Here is a 22,860-nt window from a genome sequence, read left to right as displayed (position 1 = left end):
ATGAAGAGGATTGTGAGAGAGAGAGGATAACCAGGATTGTGAGAGAGAGAGAGAGGATAACTAGGATTGTGAGAGAGGAGCGGATAACCAGGATTGTGAGAGAGAGAGAGAGAGAGAGAGAGAGAGGATAGCCAGGATTGTGAGAGAGGAGAGGATAGCCAGGATTGTGAGAGAGGAGAGGATAGCCAGGATTGTGAGAGAGGAGAGGATAGCCAGGATTGTGAGAGAGGAGAGGATAGCCAGGATTGTGAGAGAGGAGAGGATAGCCAGGATAGCCAGGATTGTGAGAGAGGAGAGGATAGCCAGGATTGTGAGAGAGGAGAGGATAGCCAGGATTGTGAGAGAGGATAGCCAGGATTGAGAGAGAGGATAGCCAGGATTGTGAGAGAGGAGAGGATAACCAGGATTGTGAGAGAGGAGAGGATAACCAGGATTGTGAGAGAGAGAGGATAACCAGAGAGAGGATTGAGAGAGAGAGGATAGCCAGGATTGTGAGAGAGGAGAGGATAGCCAGGATTGTGAGAGAGGAGAGGATAGCCAGGATTGTGAGAGAGGAGAGGATAGCCAGGATTGTGAGAGAGGAGAGGATAGCCAGGATTGTGAGAGAGAGAGAGGATAGCCAGGATTGTGAGAGAGGAGAGGATAGCCAGGATTGTGAGAGAGGATAGCCAGGATTGTGATGAGAGGATAGCCAGGATTGTGAGAGAGGAGAGGATAGCCAGGATTGTGAGAGAGGAGAGGATAGCCAGGATTGTGAGAGAGGAGAGGATAACCAGGATTGTGAGAGAGAGAGAGGAGAGGATAACCAGGATTGTGAGAGAGAGAGAGAGAGGATAACCAGGATTGTGAGAGAGAGAGGATAACCAGGATTGTGAGAGAGAGAGAGGATAGCCAGGATGAGAGAGGAGAGGAACCAGGATTGTGAGAGAGAGAGAGGATAACCAGGATTGTGAGAGAGGAGAGGATAACCAGGATTGTGAGAGAGGAGAGGATAACCAGGATTGTGAGAGAGAGAGAGAGGATAACCAGGATTGTGAGAGAGAGAGAGAGGATAACCAGGATTGTGAGAGAGAGAGAGAGGATAACCAGGATTGTGAGAGAGGAGAGGATAGCCAGGATTGTGAGAGAGAGAGAGAGAGAGAGAGAGGATAACCAGGATTGTGAGAGAGAGAGAGGATAGCCAGGATTGTGAGAGAGGAGAGGATAGCCAGGATTGTGAGAGAGGAGAGGATAGCCAGGATTGTGAGAGAGAGGAGAGGATAGCCAGGATTGTGAGAGAGATAGAGGATAACCAGGATTGTGAGAGAGGAGAGGATAACCAGGATTGTGAGAGAGAGAGAGAGAGAGGATAACCAGGATTGAGAGAAAGAGGATAACCAGGATTGAGAGAAAGAGGATAACCAGGATGAGAGAGGAGAGGATACCAGGATTGTGAGAGAGGATAGAGGAGGATAACCAGGATTGTGAGAGAGAGAGAGGATAGCCAGGATTGTGAGAGAGAGAGAGGATAACCAGGATTGTGAGAGAGAGAGAGGATAACCAGGAGAGAGAGAGGATAACCAGGATTGTGAGAGAGAGAGAGGATAACCAGGATTGTGAGAGAGAGAGGATAACCAGGAGAGAGAGGATAACCAGGATTGTGAGAGGAGAGAGAGAGAGAGGATAACCAGGATTGAGAGAAAGAGGATAACCAGGATTGTGAGAGAGGAGAGGATAACCAGGATTGTGAGAGAGGAGAGGATAGCCAGGATTGTGAGAGCGGAGTGGATAGCCAGGATTGTGAGAGAGGAGAGGATAGCCAGGATTGTGAGAGAGGAGAGGATAGCCAGGATTGTGAGAGAGGAGAGGATAGCCAGGATTGTGAGAGAGGAGAGGATAGCCAGGATTGTGCCTTTGGCTTCTGGACAACAAAATAAAGTTGATATGAAAACCAATAGAACAGGAGAGAATAGTGGTGGGTCCAAAAGGGAAATACATAATTACTGTCTATATAAATCAACTCATTCAAAGTACTTCACCAGAAAGCATGACTTAGACCCAGAGGACTCAAGGATCATGAGCTTATTTTAAAGAAATAACTGTGGATTGCTTCACATCTCAAGCTCGTAGGCCTATTTGGGAAGTGGGCGTGCCAATAGGCCTAGCTGATGATTGCGTTGCGGCTGTCAGTGAAAAACATCAACAATTTGTGTGAAGATAATGTTTCTTGAGTATAATTTAAAATGTTGATACAAGAAGGGAAGGGGTGTGTGGTGAAGACAAGTTTCTCTCCAGAATGACTCGGCTGTCTCCCGCATTCATCGTTTCATTGTGTTAATGGTTTCAACTCCCCATGTACCGGTGAGTCATTTGGGTAAATACATTTTTGTTAACCTTTTAGGGAGTTTTATTCCTCTGCTGGTAGGGTGACTACAGCTCAAGCTCATTACCATAACGCACAATGCGCAAAAATATTCCTAAAAATATTTAACCTCCACACATTAACAAGTAAAATAGCTCAAATGAAAGATAAACAAGTTGTTTATCTAGCCAGCAAGTCAGATTTCTAAAATGTTTTACGGCGAAAACATAGCACATATTTATGTCAAACCACCACCGCAGACATAGCTCATTAGCATAGCCAAGTAGGAAAAAATATGCAATCAACAAACGCAGGATTAAAAGAAAAATCATTTCACTAACCTCTTGAAATCTTCATCAGATGACAGTAATATAACATGTTACACAGTACATTCATTTTTTTTCAATAATATGCTATATATATCCATAAATCTCTGTTTACAATGATGCATCGTTCAAAAAATGCTACTCAAATGTCCTGAGAAATGACGATAGCCCCGGCAGATAACGTCAGCTAACAAGGAATACACATCATAAACTTTGACTAAATATGCATGTTTTACATATGTATAGCAAGATACACTTCTTCTAAATGCAATTGCATTGTTACATTTAATTTTAACGTTACATTTTGCGTTCACTAGACTATAATATGGAGTCGGCGCTCCCACAGTAGCATAATGACTCCTCTATCTTGGAGTCGACAGAAACCCAAAATTAATACATTAAATATTCCCTTACCTTTGTTGTTCTTCCATCAAACGACCTGTAAGGGATTATACTCACCAAATTAGCATTCAGTTTTCAAGTCTGCGTCTTTCGGTTCTCAAAATAGCCTGATTTTGGTAAAAATGTAGTCAAAATTGAAGTGGTTGCGCACCAAAACTTCGAAAGTATATATAATATGTTGAGTAAACTTGTCAAACTATGTTCATAATTAAGCTTTAACATGTTAATGCATGTATTAGTCAATTATCGTTCTCATTCTCAAAGTAGAAACGTTGTTTGCAGAGTTCACAACCTACAACACTTGTGAGAAACAAGTTCTTTATTATTTCATTGTCAAATGTTTCATTGTCTTTTGTTTGGAGCACTCCATGTGAGCATGTGCCTAGTTTCTCTGATAATGTTGAGAAAGCATGCATGCTTGACTATGCATGGAAGTACCTGGCCTGCTGTGTGGAAATGTAGGAAAGTGTTTTTCTAACATCCATTGCGAATGATAATACAGTATATTAGAACTATAGTTCCTTACGGTAAGCTATTTCAAAAATCTTTCAAACAAGCTCCCCGTTGATAATCACCAATCCTCGGTGTGAAAGAGCAATTGGAAGTTATGTGCCTATAGGCTATGAGTTCCATGAGATCTTTTCCTTAGTCACCAATGGATCACGGTTTATCAATGTGTCCATATGGAGGAGGATGGTGATCTCTGATTAGTTTACTTTTAAATGTTTATCATTTTAATTCAGACTTTTATGATAAACCAAATTAAAATGACTTTGAAACCGAATACATTATTCAAATACTACTGTTACACGAAAATGTGCATATGAAAATCCTAATTGGCACGCAGAACAAGAGAAATGGTAAGATAAATTGTAAGCTTCCCCAAACTTGAAACACCGCTGCCTATGAAGTCTTTATAATAGAATTCCCTCCACTTTTCAATGGTCGGTTTTGACTATAGGCTACTAAGACATGCCTCATATCAAATAAATCATTCAGCTTTCAAACAATTGGTCCTCTGTAGCTCAGTTGGTAGAGCATGGCGCTTGTAACGCCCAGGTAGTGGGTTCAATTCCCGGGACCACCCATACGTAGAATGTATGCACACATGACTGTAAGTCGCTTTGGATAAAAGCATCTGCTAAATGGCATATATTATTATTATATTATTATATATTGGCTCCAGCTCACATTGTATGGTGGTAGGTGATGCGCTGATAGTGTTGGCTGCACGTGAGGCGCGCCTCAATAACCAGTTGAGGAAAACATTTTTTTTCGTGCTATTTTTAATCATGCACAAAAGCCGTTTTCAGCATGTGTTTGCATTTAGAATGATAAAAGCACATGTTCTACTCCAGCAGCATCAACTGTTGGAGCTGCAGGAGAAACCCCCTCCAGTGTTAGAGCTGCAGGAGAAACCCCCTCCACTGTAGGAGCTGCAGGAGAAACCCCCTCCAGTGTAGGAGCTGCAGGAGAAACCCCCTCCAGTGTAGGAGCTGCAGGAGAAACCCCCTCCACTGTAGGAGCTGCAGGAGAAACCCCCTCCACTGTAGGAGCTGCAGGAGAAACCCCCTCCACTGTAGGAGCTGCAGGAGAAACCCCCTCCACTGTAGGAGCTGCAGGAGAAACCCCCTCCACTGTAGGAGCTGCAGGAGAAACCCCCTCCAGTGTTAGAGCTGCAGGAGAAACCCCCTCCAGTGTAGGAGCTGCAGGAGAAACCCCCTCCACTGTAGGAGCTGCAGGAGAAACCCCCTCCACTGTAGGAGCTGCAGGAGAAACCCCCTCCAGTGTAGGAGCTGCAGGAGAAACCCCCTCCACTGTAGGAGCTGCAGGAGAAACCCCCTCCAGTGTAGGAGCTGCAGGAGAAACCCCCTCCAGTGTAGGAGCTGCAGGAGAAACCCCCTCCACTGTAGGAGCTGCAGGAGAAACCCCCTCAAAATGGGCTCTGTGACTGTGGTAGTTGTGTTGGATAAATAAGACACATGATGAAAAAACACAGGTCAATTGAATTCGAAACCCAGTTTTGCACTAACTGCTGTTTACTAAACCAGCTGACTGCTGTTACTAAACCCAGAGGAGACCTAGGGAGCTACTACTGACCAAATCACTATTACTCTTGATAAACTGAAGGCTGGACTTCCAGAGACAGAGTATCAGCACCCCTAGTGGTGAATGGCCAAAACAAGGGCACAATGACAGCACTGAGAATAGAGACAAACCCTCTGGTTCTCTCAAAGTGCCTCCAAACTGTGCTCTCAATAAAGATCCTGAAAATGATTGTGCATAGGTGAGTCTCTGGTCTGCCTGTTCTTTGTCCGTCCGGTTGTATTCTAGATTCCTAGCACATTATGCGATTTGACCACAAGTGTAGCTTGTCATGTACCCCTCCCTCCTCAGGATGGAGTATGTGAAGAAGCAGGAAATTCTGCCCACCCCTCCCACCCTTCAGAGGCACTCTGCAGTCAGGGAAGCTCTGAATGGAGCCCGTCAGTGAGCTGTCAAACCCTCCACCCCTAAAGTCAAGCCTGCTCACAGAGAGGCCAAAGCACAGGCCAAAGCAAAGGTCAAGGCCCAGGAATCCAAGACAGGCTGTGACTTCAACACTGCTGCCCAGGTAATACAGCCAGCATGCCAGCCACAAAACAACCTGGAGCCTGCTAGCAAACCAGCCAAACCTTCAGCAGCACCAGTCCAAAACAACGTTTTCCTCTGGGGCCTACCACACTTTCAGCAAAAACTCAGTAAGACAGTCTAAAACCCAACCTCAAACAGCAGCTCACCGACCAGTAACGCCACCACCCCGACCAGTAACGCCTTCTCTCCCAACTTTGGCAGGCAGCAAAAGGGACAGGTCCAGGGTTCAGCCAGTAGAGGGGACAGGTCCAGGGTTCAGCCAGTAGAGGGGACAGGTCCAGGGTTCAGCCAGTAGAGGGGACAGGTCCAGGGTTCAGCCAGCAGAGGGGACAGGTCCAGGATTCAGTCAGTAGAGGGGACAGGTCCATAGCCAGTAGAGGGGACAGGTCCAGGGTTCAGCCAGTAGAGGGTAGCAGAGAAGTATTGAATGCACCCAGCTGTCTGTTTGAACTACTGGGACACAGCTCAGACACCTTTGTATACCCCACAAGACAAGTCTAGAACAGACTATGGGAGATGCACAGTACTACATAGAGCCATGACAACACAGAACTCTATTCCACATCAGGTAACTGATGCAAGCAGTAAAATCAGATTTAAAAAAACAGATCAAATAAACATTATGGAACAGCAAAGACACACGATAACATACACACACATGGATTCAGAACTGTAGATATATGGTGGAGTAGGGCCTGAGGGCACACAGTGTGTTGTGAAATCTGTGAATGGATTGTAGTGTTTTTAAAATTGTATAAACTGCCTTAATTTTGCTGCACCGCAGGATGAGTAATGGGGATCCAAAATAAATACAAATACAGATCCGGGGCTCAGCCAGCAGGGGGCAGCAGAGACGACAGGTCTCAGAGGTTCACCTCAAGACCCAGCTCAAACCCCATCACAACACCATGACGTGCTTCAGCACCAACACCAGCTTCAACAGGACCCCTCTCACCAACACCAGCCTCAACACGACCCCTCACAGCAACGCTAGCCTCAACACGACCTCTCACACCAACACCAGCCTCGACACGACCCCTCACACCAACGCCAGCCTCAACAGGACCTGTTCCATTCATATACTAACCAGATCATTTCTAGTCCCCCAGTGGAGAAACCTGTCTTTTCTCTATCTTCCTCTCCTGTCAGGTTGAACTTGAGCAGGATCTTCCAGTGAGCCTCCATGGGTCACCACGGCAACCCTGGCTACCTCCCTAGCGCTATTCACTAGATATGTGTTAGGCAAATATTTATACTACATGAAACTGATCTTCAAAATAAAGAAAGGATGAAATAATATAATTGAGCAGTATAGTTAGTATGTTAAATGTTAAATCATATGACACATGAAATATAAAGTATATCATAAAAAATAGATTTGACATTTCATACTTGTGCACATTTTTCTGAAACAAGCAATTGTATTTTCTAAAATATGAACATGTTTACTGAATGAGTTTGCTGATACAAGAAAAATACCAGGTGTAATGCAGGATGTCCTGAAACAAAGTTACTACAAATTACACCCTAATCCCTAGACAGAAACCCTCCAAACATTCACACCGTGTTCTTCTATGCAGTCAACGTAAATGACAACTAGGACATTTCCTTCTTTGAACTCATTCCCAAAGGTGAACAATGCTGTTAGGAGCCACTGAACAGACTAGCCTTAGCTGGAAAGTGATACCACAACTTTATTTCAGTTACTCAGATGCATTAACAGTCAGACTAGAGGATGTTAAAACACTCATGTCTCTTCTCAGGGAGCTGTGAGAAGCAGGTTGAGTGGGAGAGAACGACCAAGTGTTGGTAAATCCACCAGTCTGACAATCTGTCAAAGTGTTGGCAAATCTACCAGTCTGACAATCTGTCACAACAAAGTGTTGGACAAACTACCAGTCTACCAATCTGTCAACGTGTTGGCAAATCTACAAGTGTGACAATGTATGGAGACATAAGAGGACTGTGTAGTTTGGTATCAAGTGTGTGTGTAATAGCTAACTTCTGCAGTAGGTTACTCTAGACAATCATCTCCAGCTGCCGTGCATACTCTGACTTGCGAAGCCAGCTCGGTGGAGGGAGAGTTGACATCCTCTGTCCTCTGCTTTTGGCTACTGAATGAGTAGTAACCACCTGGGCTCTGGGTCCAGCCCCGCTGTAAAACACAGATGCAAATTTGATACGATGAGAGGTTCTGGGTCCAGCCTCGCTGTAACACACACATACACAACTTTAATATGATGAGAGGTTCTGGGTCCAGCCTCACTGTAACACACACATACACAACTTTAATATGATGAGAGGTTCTGGGTCCAGCCTCGCTGTAACACACACATACACAACTTTAATATGATGAGAGGTTCTGGGTCCAGCCTCACTGTAACACACACATACACAACTTTAATATGATGAGAGGTTCTGGGTCCAGCCTCGCTGTAACACACACGCACAACTTTAATATGATGAGAGGTTCTGGGTCCAGCCTCACTGTAACACACACACACACAACTTTAATATGATGAGAGGTTCTGGGTCCAGCCTCACTGTAACACACACACAACTTTAATATGATGAGAGGTTCTGGGTCCAGCCTCGCTGTAACACACACAACTTTAATATGATGAGAGGTTCTGGGTCCAGCCTCGCTGTAACACACAACTTTAATATGATGAGAGGTTCTGGGTCCAGCCTCGCTGTAACACACACAACTTTAATATGATGAGAGGTTCTGGGTCCAGCCTCGCTGTAACACACACAACTTTAATATGATGAGACTGGACTAAACTCAAGTTCTAAGGATCGGCCGTTCTTTAAAGCTAACTCCTATGGTCCTTTGTCATGCACAAACAGATCTTGGACCAGGCTACTATTCAGTAGGGTACACAACAGAGTAGAGCAGATATTAACTAACCTTTAAACTCTGTCATGTTGTTTGGGCAGGAGAAGAAAAGCACTCTGGTCGCTTCATTGAAATGGATCTGTTTATAAGCCTTCTCTATGCACGCAGAAATACCATCACTGGAAAACACACACAAGGATCACACCATGCCATTGCTGGAGCACAAGGATGACTCAATGAATCCATGCATCTGCCATTTCCAGACAATATCAATTCATCCAATGTCAGAAATCATTCTGTCTCTTACAGGATGGTGTTTAGCAGAATATCTATGAAGAAGGTGTAGCTCTCAGCAGTGATGTTACGTTTGGCCCGACACATTTTGTTGTAATTTCCTTCCATCAGGTACTGACATGAAGATAGTGAAAGTTTAAAAGGCATTCTACAAGCCAGCTGAAATTGCCATGGTTCTACAAAGACAAAGAGAAAAGAACAAGCACAGAAGCGATATACATATGGGTCATTACAGTAGAAGGTAGAGGCTCCTAATCCGTGACCTGATCTCTTATTTCAGAGGCTCCGAATACATGTGTGGAAATTAATTGTTCTCATGCCAAAACCGGATGAAATGCCAAAAAGATTACATTCTCCATGTCACTAGGGAAAACTCACACAAACCCAAAAAATGAAGCGCCACTACAAAGTCAAAACATTATTTAGTTCTGTACAATTTGCTTGATGTTGTGGACCAGTGACTTCGGTGTATCGACATTGGCTAGCTAGCTTATGTTAACATGCTAGTGACTCGTCAGATAATGCTGCTACATAATAATCAGCTCTCATTAGCTAGTTACCTAGCTGGATAGAGTAGCAAGTGCCAGTCCAATGGAAACCGATGCAACCCTGCTGGCTAACAGCTAGCTAAATGAGCTCACTGGTCCCTATGAGAGTCAAGGCTTTAAGTGCCATCGTGCAGAAAAATCAAAGAAAATACTGGTTGATGAGCTAGCTAAGTTAGCTACCATTGTGCGTGCACAAATGCATAATGAGTCAGTGACGACACATTGTATCAAAGTCAAGAAGGCATATAGAATGGACTGCCCCATCTAGCTAGCTATCTAGTAATAGGGGGTAAAAAAATGCAGGTACAGACGCATAGGTCATACAATTATATGTTATTCTAGTCAATGACAATACATGTTGCAAAGAAAATACCTGCATCAAATCTCTAGTTGTGTTGTTGTGCATAGGAAAGTGGACTCCTTAACATGTATTTATGTATTTATTAAGGATTCCCATTAGTTCCTGTCAAGGCAGCAGCTACTCTTCCTGGGGTTTATTATGGATCCCCATTAGTTCCTGCCAAGGATACAGCTACTCTTCCTGGGGTTTATTATGGATCCCCATTAGTTCCTGCCAAGGCAGCAGCTACTCTTCCTGGGGTTTATTATGGATCCCCATTAGTTCCTGCCAAGGCAGCAGCTACTCCTCCTGGGGTTTATTATGGATCCTCATTAGTTCCTGCCAAGGTAGTAACTACTCTTCCTGGGGTTTATTATGGATCCCCATTAGTTCCTGCCAAGGCAGCAGCTACTCTTCCTGGGGTTTATTATGGATCCCCTTTAGTTCCTGCCAAGGCAGCAGCTACTCTTCCTGGGGTTTATTATGGATCCACATTAGATCCTGCCAAGGCAGCAGCTACTCCTCCTGGGGTTTATTATGGATCCCCATTAGTTCCTGCCAAGGCAGCAGCTACTCCTCCTGGGGTTTATTATGGATCCACATTAGATCCTGCCAAGGCTGCAGCTACTCTTCCTGGGGTTTATTATGGATCCCCATTAGTTCCTGCCAAGGCAGCAGCTACTCTTACTGGGATTTATTATGGATCCCCTTTAGTTCGTGCCAAGACAGCAGCTACTCTTCCTGGGGTCCAGCAACACCAAGGCAGTTATGAAATGTAATGTTACATTTTTTACCCAATACATTCATCGTGTTCCCTCAGAGCACTACTCTACTACCACATATCAACAATACATTGTGTTACCTCAGACCACTACTCTACTACCACATATCAACAATACATTGTGTTACCTCAGACCACTACTCTACTACCACATATCAACAATACATTGTGTTACCTCAGACCACTACTCTACTACCACATATGGTTCCGGTTCCGGTTGGAGCCAGTGGTCGCATCTGCACGTCGCTCCAACGGGTAGTATAACTTTTTCATTATATTTCATTATATCACAACGGTTTGATTTGTCTTATCTTAGCAATTTCTTCTCAGCTAGCTACATAGCCGTCTTTGTATCAAAAGATAATTGCGTAATTATCGTATTTCGCCGTCCTAACGTAGTCTTCACTAGTCTTCACTAGCCAGCTAGCTAACGTCCACTGATTAGCTGCACTGGAGAAACTGTTACACTCAACTGAACGACTTGATTAGTTTAGTGTCAGCTACTACATAGCTGTCTTTGCTGTCTTCGTATCATCGTATCATCGTATCCAAGATAATTGTGTTGTTTAGGTTTAGAGTGTGTAGTCTTAGAGTGATTATCTTAATTTACCGAGGTTAGCTAGCCAGCTATTTGTCGTCCTTAACGTAGGTGACTCTGCTAGCTAGCCAACAGCTAGCCAACGCTAGCCAACGTCTTCTGTATAGAACTCAACTACCCGGTCGCATTCACAGGTTGTATCACATTTTCACTTCATTTTCATTACAGTACAACGGTTTGATTTGTTTGATCGTAGCTAGCTACTTAGCTAGCTACATAGCCGTCTTTGTATCAAAGATAATTGTGTAGTCTAGAGCGATTTTCTAGGTATCAACAGCCATCTATTGTCGTTCTTTTAACGCAACGTAACGTAAACAACACTGCTAGCTAGCCTGCTAGCCCCCAATAGCAACACTGCAGAAACTATTACACTCAACGGAACGACTTGATTAGTGTAGTGTCAACAACGCACCCACTGCCAGCTGGCCTACTTCAGCAGTACTGTATCATTTTAATCATTTTAGTCAATAAGATTCTTGCTACGTAGCTTAACTTTCTGAACATTCGAGACGTGTAGTCCACTTGTCATTCCAATCTCCTTTGCATTAGCGTAGCCTCTTCTGTAGCCTGTCAACTATGTGTCGGTTTATCCCTGTTCTCTCCTCTCTGCACAGACCATACAAACGTTCCTCACCGCGACCACGGCCACCCTACTCTGGTGGTCCCAGCGCGCACGACCCACGTGGAGTTCCAGGTCTCCGGTAGCCTCTGGAACTGCCAATCTGCATATCAACAAGGCAGAGTTCATCTCAGCCCATGCCTCCCTCCAGTCCCTCGACTTCTTGGCCCTGACGGAAACATGGATCACCACAGACAACACTGCTACTCCTACTGCTCTCTCTTCGTCCGCCCACGTGTTCTCGCACACCCCGAGAGCGTCTGGTCATTGGGGTGGTGGCACCGGGATCCTCATCTCTCCCAAGTGGTCATTCTCTCTTTCTCCCCTTACCCATCTGTCTATCGCCTCCTTTGAATTCCATGCTGTCACAGTCACTAGCCCTTTCAACTTAACATCATTCATTTATCGCCCTCCAGGTTCCCTCGGAGACCATCAATGAGCTTGATGCCTTGATAAGCTCCTTTCCTGAGGACGGCTCACCTCTCACAGTTCTGGGCGACTTTAACCTCCCCACGTCTACCTTTGACTCTTTCCTCTCTGCCTCCTTCTTTCCCACCTCTCCTCTTTTGACCTCACCCTCTCACCTTCCCCCTACTCACAAGGCAGGCAATACGCTGACCTCATCTTTACTAGATGCTGTTCTTCCACTAACCTCATTGCAACTCCCCTCCAAGTCTCCGACCACTGCCTTGTATCCTTTTCCCTCTCGCTCTCATCCAACACCTCCCACACTGCCCCTACTCGGATGGTATACCTCGTCCCAACCTTCGCTCTCTCTCCCCCGCTACTCTCTCCTCTTCCATCCTTCATCTCTTCCCTCCGCTCAAACCTACTCCCACCTATCTCCTGATTCTGTGTTACCTCAACCCTCCTACTCCTCCAATCTCTGCATCCCTTGACTCTCTATGTCCCCTATCCTCCAGGCCCTCGGTCCTCCTCCCGCTCCGTGGCTCGATGACTCATTGCGAGCTCACAGAACAGGGTTACCGGGCAGACCACGGAAATGGAGGAAAACTCGCCTACCCTGCGGACCTGGCATCCTTTCACTCCCTCCTCTCTACATTTTCCTCCTCTGTCTCTGCTGCTAAAGCCACTTTCTACCACGCTAAATTCCAAGCTTCTGCCTCTAACCCTAGGAACTCTTTGCCACCTTCTCCTCCCTCCTGAATCCTCCGCCCCCTCCCCCCCATATCCTCCCTCTCTGCAGATGACTTCACAACCATTTTGAAAAGAAGGTCGACGACATCCGATCCTCGTGTTGCTAAGTCAAACGACACCGCTGGTTCTGCTCACACTGCCCTACCCTATGCTCTGACCTCTTTCTCCCCTCTCTCTCCAGATGAAATCTCGTGTTACCTGTGACCACCGGCCGCCCAACAACCTGCCCGCTTGACCCTATCCCCTCCTCTCTTCTCCAGACCATTTCCGGAGACCTTCTCCCTTACCTCACCTCGCTCATCAACTCATCCCTGACCGTTGGCTACGTACCCATTCCAATCTTCAAGAGAGCGAGAGTTGCACTACCCTTCAACAATAAAAAACCTACACTCGATCCCTCCGATGTCAACAATTACAGACCAGTATCCCTTCTTTCTTTTCTCTCCAAAACTCTTGAACGTGCCATTCCTTGGCCAGCTCTCCCACATATCTCTCTCTGAATGACCTTCTTGATCCAAATCAGTCAGGTTTCAAGACTAGTCATTCAACTGAGACTGCTCTCCTCTGTATCACGGATATCCGCACTGCTAAAGCTAACTCTCTCTCCTCTGCTCTCATCCTTCTAGATCTATCGGCTGCCTTACCACATATCTGTGAACCATCAGATGTTCCTCTCAGACCACCCTCTCCGAGTTGGGCATCTCCGGCGCGGCCCACGCATATCAACAATACATTCATTGTGTTACCTGACAGGTCCACCTACCAGGTGGCGTGGCGAGAATCTGTCTCCTCACCACGCGCTCTCACCACTGGTGTCCCCAGGGCTCTGTTCTTGGCCCTCTCCTATTCTCGCTATACACCAAGTCACTTGGCTCTGTCATAACCTCACATGGTCTCTCTTATCATTGCTATGCAGACGACACACAATTAATCTTCATCCTTTCCCCTTCTGATGACCAGGTGGCGAATCGCATCTCTGCATGTCTGGCAGACATATCAGTGTGGATGACGGATCACCACCTCAAGCTGAACCTCGGCAAGACGGAGCTGCTCTTCCTATCGGGAAGGACTGCATTGTGTTCCATGATCTCGCCATCACGGTTGACAACTCCACTGTGTCCTCACTCCCAGAGCGCCAAGAACCTTGGTGTGATCCTGGACAACACCCTGTCGTTCTCAACTAACATCACAGGCGGTGGCCCGTTCCTCAACAATAGGTTCATGCTCTACAACATCCGCAGAGTACGACCCTGCCTCACACAGGAAACGGCGCAGGTCCTAATCCAGGCACTTGTCATCTCCCGTCTGGATTACTGCAACTCGCTGTTGGCTGGGCTCCCTGCCTGTGCCATTAAACCCTTCAACTCATCCAGAACGCCGCAGCCCGTCTGGTGTTCAACCTTCCCAAGTTCTCTCACGTCACCCCGCTCCTCCGTTCTCTCCACTGGCTTCCAGTTGAAGCTCGCATCCGCTACACCATGGTGCTTGCCTACGGAGCTGTGAGGGGAACGGCACCTCAGTACCTCCAGGCTCTGATCAGGCCCTACACCCAAACAAGGGCACTGCGTTCATCCACCTCTGGCCTGCTCGCCTCCCTACCACTGAGGAAGTACAGCTCCCGCTCAGCCCAGTCAAAACTGTTCGCTGCCCTGGCCCCCAATGGTGGAACAAACTCCCTCATGACGCCAGGACAGCGGAGTCAATCACCACCTTCCGGAGACACCTGAAACCCCACTCTTTAAGGAATACCTAGGATAGGTTAAGTAATCCCTCTCACCCCACCCCCTAAGTTTTAGATGCACTATTGCTAGTGACTGTCCCACTGGATGTCATAAGGTGAATGCACCAATTTCAACAAGTCATCTGTGATAAGAGCGTCTACTACCTAAATGACTTAAATGTAATGTAAATGTAAACATATCAACAATACATTGTGTTACCTCAGACCACTACTCTACTACCACATATCAACAATACATTCATTGAGTTCCCTCAGACCACTACTCTACTACCACATATGTGGTACCTCAGACCACTTACTACCACATAGCTACATTCAGTTACCTCAGACCACTGGCACATATCAACCATACATTGGGTTATCCTCAGACCACCTACCACATATCAACAATAGAATGTATGCACACATGACTGTAAATACGCTTTGATCAGACCGTCTGCTAAATGGCATATATTATTATTATTATTATACATATCAACAATACATTCATTGTGTTACCTCAGACCACTACTACCACATATCAACAATACATTCATTGTGTTCCCTCAGACCACTACTCTACTACCACATATCAACAATACATTCATTGTGTTCCCTCAGACCACTACTACCACATATCAACAATACATTCATTGTGTTCCCTCAGACCACTACTCTACTACCACATATCAACAATACATTCATTGTGTTCCCTCAGACCACTACTCTACTACCACATATCAACAATACATTCATTGTGTTACCTCAGACCACTACTACCACATATCAACAATACATTGTGTTACCTCAGACCACTACTACCACATATCAACAATACATTCATTGTGTTACCTCAGACCACTACTACCACATATCAACAATACATTCATTGTGTTCCCTCAGACCCACTACTACCACATATCAACAATACATTCATTGTGTTACCTCAGACCACTACTACTACCACATATCAACAATACATTCATTGTGTTACCTCAGACCACTACTACCACATATCAACAATACATTCATTGTGTTACCTCAGACCACTACTCTACTACCACATATCAACAATACATTCATTGTGTTACCTCAGACCACTACTCTACTACCACATATCAACAATACATTGTGTTACCTCAGACCACTACTACTACATATCAACACATATCAACAATCAACATTCATTGTGTTACCTCAGACCACTACTACCACATATCAACAATACATTGTGTTACCTCAGACCACTACTACCACATATCAACAATACATTGTGTTACCTCAGACCACTACTACCACATATCAACAATACATTGTGTTACCTCAGACCACTACTCTACTACCACATATCAACAATACATTGTGTTACCTCAGACCACTACTCTACTACCACATATCAACAATACATTGTGTTACCTCAGACCACTACTCTACTACCACATATCAACAATACATTCATTGTGTTCCCTCAGACCACTACTCTACTACCACATATCAACAATACATTCATTGTGTTACCTCAGACCACTACTACCACATATCAACAATACATTGTGTTACCTCAGACCACTACTCTACTACCACATATCAACAATACATTCATTGTGTTACCTCAGACCACTACTACCACATATCAACAATACATTCATTGTGTTACCTCAGACTACTACCACATATCAACAATACATTCATTGTGTTACCTCAGACCACACTACTACCACATATCAACAATACATTCATTGTGTTACCTCAGACCACTACTACCACATATCAACAATACATTGTGTTACCTCAGACCACTACTACCACATATCAACAATACATTCATTGTGTTACCTCAGACCACTACTCTACTACCACATATCAACAATACATTCATTGTGTTACCTCAGACCACTACTCTACTACCACATATCAACAATACATTCATTGTGTTCCCTCAGACCACTACTACCACATATCAACAATACATTCATTGTGTTCCCTCAGACCACTACTCTACTACCACATATCAACAATACATTCATTGTGTTCCCTCAGACCACTACTCTACTACCACATATCAACAATACATTCATTGTGTTACCTCAGACCACTACTCTACTACCACATATCAACAATACATTCATTGTGTTACCTCAGACCACTACACTACTACCACATATCAACAATACATTCATTGTGTTACCTCAGACCACTACTACCACATATCAACAATACATTCATTGTGTTCCCTCAGACCACTACTCTACTACCACATATCAACAATACATTCATTGTGTTCCCTCAGACCACTACTCTACTACCACATATCAACAATACACATTCATTTTCCTCAGACCACTACTCTACTACCACATATCAACAATACATTCATTGTGTTCCCTCAGACCACTACTCTACTACCACATATCAACAATACATTCATTGTGTTCCCTCAGACCACTACTCTACTACCACATATCAACAATACATTCATTGTGTTACCTCAGACCACTACTACCACATATCAACAATACATTGTGTTACCTCAGACCACTACTACCACATATCAACAATACATTGTGTTACCTCAGACCACTACTACCACATATCAACAATACATTCATTGTGTTACCTCAGACCACTACTCTACTACCACATATCAACAATACATTCATTGTGTTCCCTCAGACCACTACTCTACTACCACATATCAACAATACATTCATTGTGTTACCTCAGACCACTACTCTACTACCACATATCAACAATACATTGTGTTACCTCAGACCACTACTACCACATATCAACAATACATTCATTGTGTTACCTCAGACCACTACTACCACATATCAACAATACATTGTGTTACCTCAGACCACTACTACCACATATCAACAATACATTGTGTTACCTCAGACCACTACTCTACTACCACATATCAACAATACATTCATTGTGTTCCCTCAGACCACTACTCTACTACCACATATCAACAATACATTGTGTTCCCTCAGACCACTACTACCACATATCTACAATACATTCATTGTGTTCCCTCAGACCACTACTCTACTACCACATATCAACAATACATTCATTGTGTTACCTCAGACCACTACTACCACATATCAACAATACATTGTGTTACCTCAGACCACTACTACCACATATCAACAATACATTCATTGTGTTCCCTCAGACCACTACTCTACTACCACATATCAACAATACATTCATTGTGTTCCCTCAGACCACTACTACCATATATCAACAATACATTCATTGTGTTACCTCAGACCACTACTCTACTACCACATATCAACAATACATTCATTGTGTTACCTCAGACCACTACTCTACTACCACATATCAACAATACATTCATTGTGTTACCTCAGACCACTACTCTACTACCACATATCAACAATACATTCATTGTGTTCCCTCAGACCACTACTCTACTACCACATATCAACAATACATTCATTGTGTTACCTCAGACCACTACTCTACTACCACATATCAACAATACATTAATTGTGTTACCTCAGACCACTACTACCACATATCAACAATACATTCATTGTGTTACCTCAGACCACTACTACCACATATCAACAATACATTGTGTTACCTCAGACCACTACTCTACTACCACATATCAACAATACATTGTGTTACCTCAGACCACTACTACCACATATCAACAATACATTGTGTTACCTCAGACCACTACTCTACTACCACATATCAACAATACATTGTGTTACCTCAGACCACTACTACCACATATCAACAATACATTGTGTTACCTCAGACCACTACTACCACATATCAACAATACATTGTGTTACCTCAGACCACTACTACCACATATCAACAATACATTCATTGTGTTACCTCAGACCACTACTACCACATATCAACAATACATTGTGTTACCTCAGACCACTACTACCACATATCAACAATACATTGTGTTACCTCAGACCACTACTACCACATATCAACAATACATTGTGTTACCTCAGACCACTACTACCACATATCAACAATACATTGTGTTACCTCAGACCACTACTCTACTACCACATATCAACAATACATTGTGTTACCTCAGACCACTACACTACTACCACATATCAACAATACATTGTGTTACCTCAGACCACTACTACCACATATCAACAATACATTGTGTTCAGACCACCTCAGACCATATCAACTACCACATATCAACAATACATTGTGTTACCTCAGACCACTACTACCACATATCAACAATACATTGTGTTACCTACCTCAGACCACTACTACCACATATCAACAATACATTGTGTTACCTCAGACCACTACTACCACATATCAACAATACATTGTGTTACCTCAGACCACTACTACCACATATCAACAATACATTGTGTTACTCAGACCACATATCACATATCAACAATACATTGTGTTACCTCAGACCACTACTACCACATATCAACAATACATTGTGTTACCTCAGACCACTACTACCACATATCAACAATACATTGTGTTACCTCAGACCACTACTACCACATATCAACAATACATTCATTGTGTTACCTCAGACCACTACTACCACATATCAACAATACATTGTGTTACCTCAGACCACTACTACCACATATCAACAATACATTCATTGTGTTACCTCAGACCACTACTACTACCACATATCAACAATACATTCATTGTGTTACCTCAGACCACTACTCTACTACCACATATCAACAATACATTCATTGTGTTACCTCAGACCACTACTACCACATATACCACATATCAACAATACATTCATTGTGTTACCTCAGACCACTACTCTACTACCACATATCAACAATACATTCATTGTGTTACCTCAGACCACTACTCTACTACCACATATCAACAATACATTCATTGTGTTACCTCAGACCACCTACTACATATCAACAATATTCATTGTGTTCCCTCAGACCACTACTCTACTACCACATATCAACAATACATTCATTGTGTTACCTCAGACCACTACTACCACATATCAACAATACATTCATTGTGTTACCTCAGACCACTACTACCACATATCTACAATACATTCATTGTGTTCCCTCAGACCACTACTCTACTACCACATATCAACAATACATTCATTGTGTTCCCTCAGACCACTACTACCACATATCAACAATACATTCATTGTGTTACCTCAGACCACTACTCTACTACCACATATCAACAATACATTCATTGTGTTACCTCAGACCACTACTACCACATATCAACAATACATTCATTGTGTTACCTCAGACCACTACTACCACATATCAACAATACATTGTGTTACCTCAGACCACTACTACCACATATCAACAATACATTCATTGTGTTACCTCAGACCACTACTCTACTACCACATATCAACAATACATTCATTGTGTTCCCTCAGACCACTACATTGTGTTCTACTACCACATATCAACAATACATTCATTGTGTTCCCTCAGACCACTACTACTACCACATATCAACAATACATTCATTGTGTTCCCTCAGACCACTACTCTACTACCACATATCAACAATACATTCATTGTGTTCCCTCAGACCACTACTCTACTACCACATATCAACAATACATTCATTGTGTTCCCTCAGACCACTACTCTACTACCACATATCAACAATACATTCATTGTGTTACCTCAGACCACTACTACCACATATCTACAATACATTCATTGTGTTACCTCAGACCACTACTACCACATATCTACAATACATTCATTGTGTTCCTCTCAGACATATCAACAATACATTCTTACTACTACTACCACATATCAACAATACATTCATTGTGTTCCCTCAGACCACTACTCTACTACCACATATCAACAATACATTCATTGTGTTCCCTCAGACCACTACTCTACTACCACATATCAACAATACATTCATTGTGTTCCCTCAGACCACTACTACCACATATCAACAATACATTCATTGTGTTCCCTCAGACCACTACTACCACATATCAACAATACATTCATTGTGTTACCTCAGACCACTACTCAGACACTATCAACAATACATTGTGTTATCAGACCAATACCACATATCAACAATACATTGTGTTACCTCAGACCACTACTACCACATATCAACAATACATTCATTGTGTTACCTCAGACCACTACTCTACTACCACATATCTACAATACATTCATTGTGTTCCCTCAGACCACTACTCTACTACCACATATCAACAATACATTCATTGTGTTACCTCAGACCACTACTCTACTACCACATATCAACAATACATTGTGTTACCTCAGACCACTACTACCACATATCAACAATACATTCATTGTGTTACCTCAGACCACTACTACCACATATCAACAATACATTGTGTTACCTCAGACCACTACTACCACATATCAACAATACATTGTGTTACCTCAGACCACTACTCTACTACCACATATCAACAATACATTCATTGTGTTCCCTCAGACCACTACTCTACTACCACATATCAACAATACATTGTGTTCCCTCAGACCACTACTACCACATATCTACAATACATTCATTGTGTTCCCTCAGACCACTACTCTACTACCACATATCAACAATACATTCATTGTGTTACCTCAGACCACTACTACCACATATCAACAATACATTGTGTTACCTCAGACCACTACTACCACATATCAACAATACATTCATTGTGTTCCCTCAGACCACTACTCTACTACCACATATCAACAATACATTCATTGTGTTCCCTCAGACCACTACTCTACTACCATATATCAACAATACATTCATTGTGTTACCTCAGACCACTACTCTACTACCACATATCAACAATACATTCATTGTGTTACCTCAGACCACTACTCTACTACCATATATCAACAATACATTCATTGTGTTACCTCAGACCACTACTCTACTACCACATATCAACAATACATTCATTGTGTTCCCTCAGACCACTACTCTACTACCACATATCAACAATACATTCATTGTGTTACCTCAGACCACTACTCTACTACCACATATCAACAATACATTAATTGTGTTACCTCAGACCACTACTACCACATATCAACAATACATTCATTGTGTTACCTCAGACCACTACTACCACATATCAACAATACATTGTGTTACCTCAGACCACTACTCTACTACCACATATCAACAATACATTGTGTTACCTCAGACCACTACTACCACATATCAACAATACATTGTGTTACCTCAGACCACTACTACCACATATCAACAATACATTGTGTTACCTCAGACTACACATATCTACTACTCACCATATCATACAATACATTGTGTTACCTCAGACCACTACTACCACATATCAACAATACATTGTGTTACCTCAGACCACTACTACCACATATCAACAATACATTGTGTTACCTCAGACCACTACTACCACATATCAACAATACATTGTGTTACCTCAGACCACTACTACCACATATCAACAATACATTGTGTTACCTCAGACCACTACTACCACATATCAACAATACATTGTGTTACCTCAGACCACTACTACCACATATCAACAATACATTGTGTTACCTCAGACCACCACTACTACCACATATCAACAATACATTGTGTTACCTCAGACCACACTACTACCACATATCAACAATACATTGTGTTACCTCAGACCACTACTACCACATATCAACAATACATTGTGTTACCTCAGACCACTACTACCACATATCAACACATACATTGTGTTACCTCAGACCACTACTACCACATATCAACAATACATTGTGTTACCTCAGACCACACTACTACCACATATCAACAATACATTGTGTTACCTCAGACCACTACTACCACATATCAACAATACATTGTGTTACCTCAGACCACTACTACCACATATCAACAATACATTGTGTTACCTCAGACCACTACTACCACATATCAACAATACATTGTGTTACCTCAGACCACTACTACCACATATCAACAATACATTCATTGTGTTACCTCAGACCACTACTACCACATATCTACAATACATTGTGTTACCTCAGACCACTACTACCACATATCAACAATACACATTGTGTTACCTCAGACCACTACTACCACATATCAACAATACATTCATTGTGTTACCTCAGACCACTACTCTACCACATATCAACAATACATTGTGTTACCTCAGACCTACTACTACCACATATCA

The 22,860-nt window shown here is 43.1% G+C and overlaps 1 pseudogene; it reads right to left on the bottom strand.

Annotated features, from left to right (window-relative positions):
- Window positions 1–7,722: 7,722 nt before the first annotated feature.
- The window catches only part of LOC123993818, a 46,761-nt pseudogene continuing 31,623 nt past the window's right edge, over window positions 7,723–22,860 (bottom strand).

The sequence above is a fragment of the Oncorhynchus gorbuscha genome, linkage group LG13, assembly GCF_021184085.1.
Source record: "Oncorhynchus gorbuscha isolate QuinsamMale2020 ecotype Even-year linkage group LG13, OgorEven_v1.0, whole genome shotgun sequence".
NCBI lineage: Eukaryota > Metazoa > Chordata > Actinopteri > Salmoniformes > Salmonidae > Oncorhynchus > Oncorhynchus gorbuscha.
This window is presented reverse-complemented; position numbering and strand designations above follow the sequence as displayed.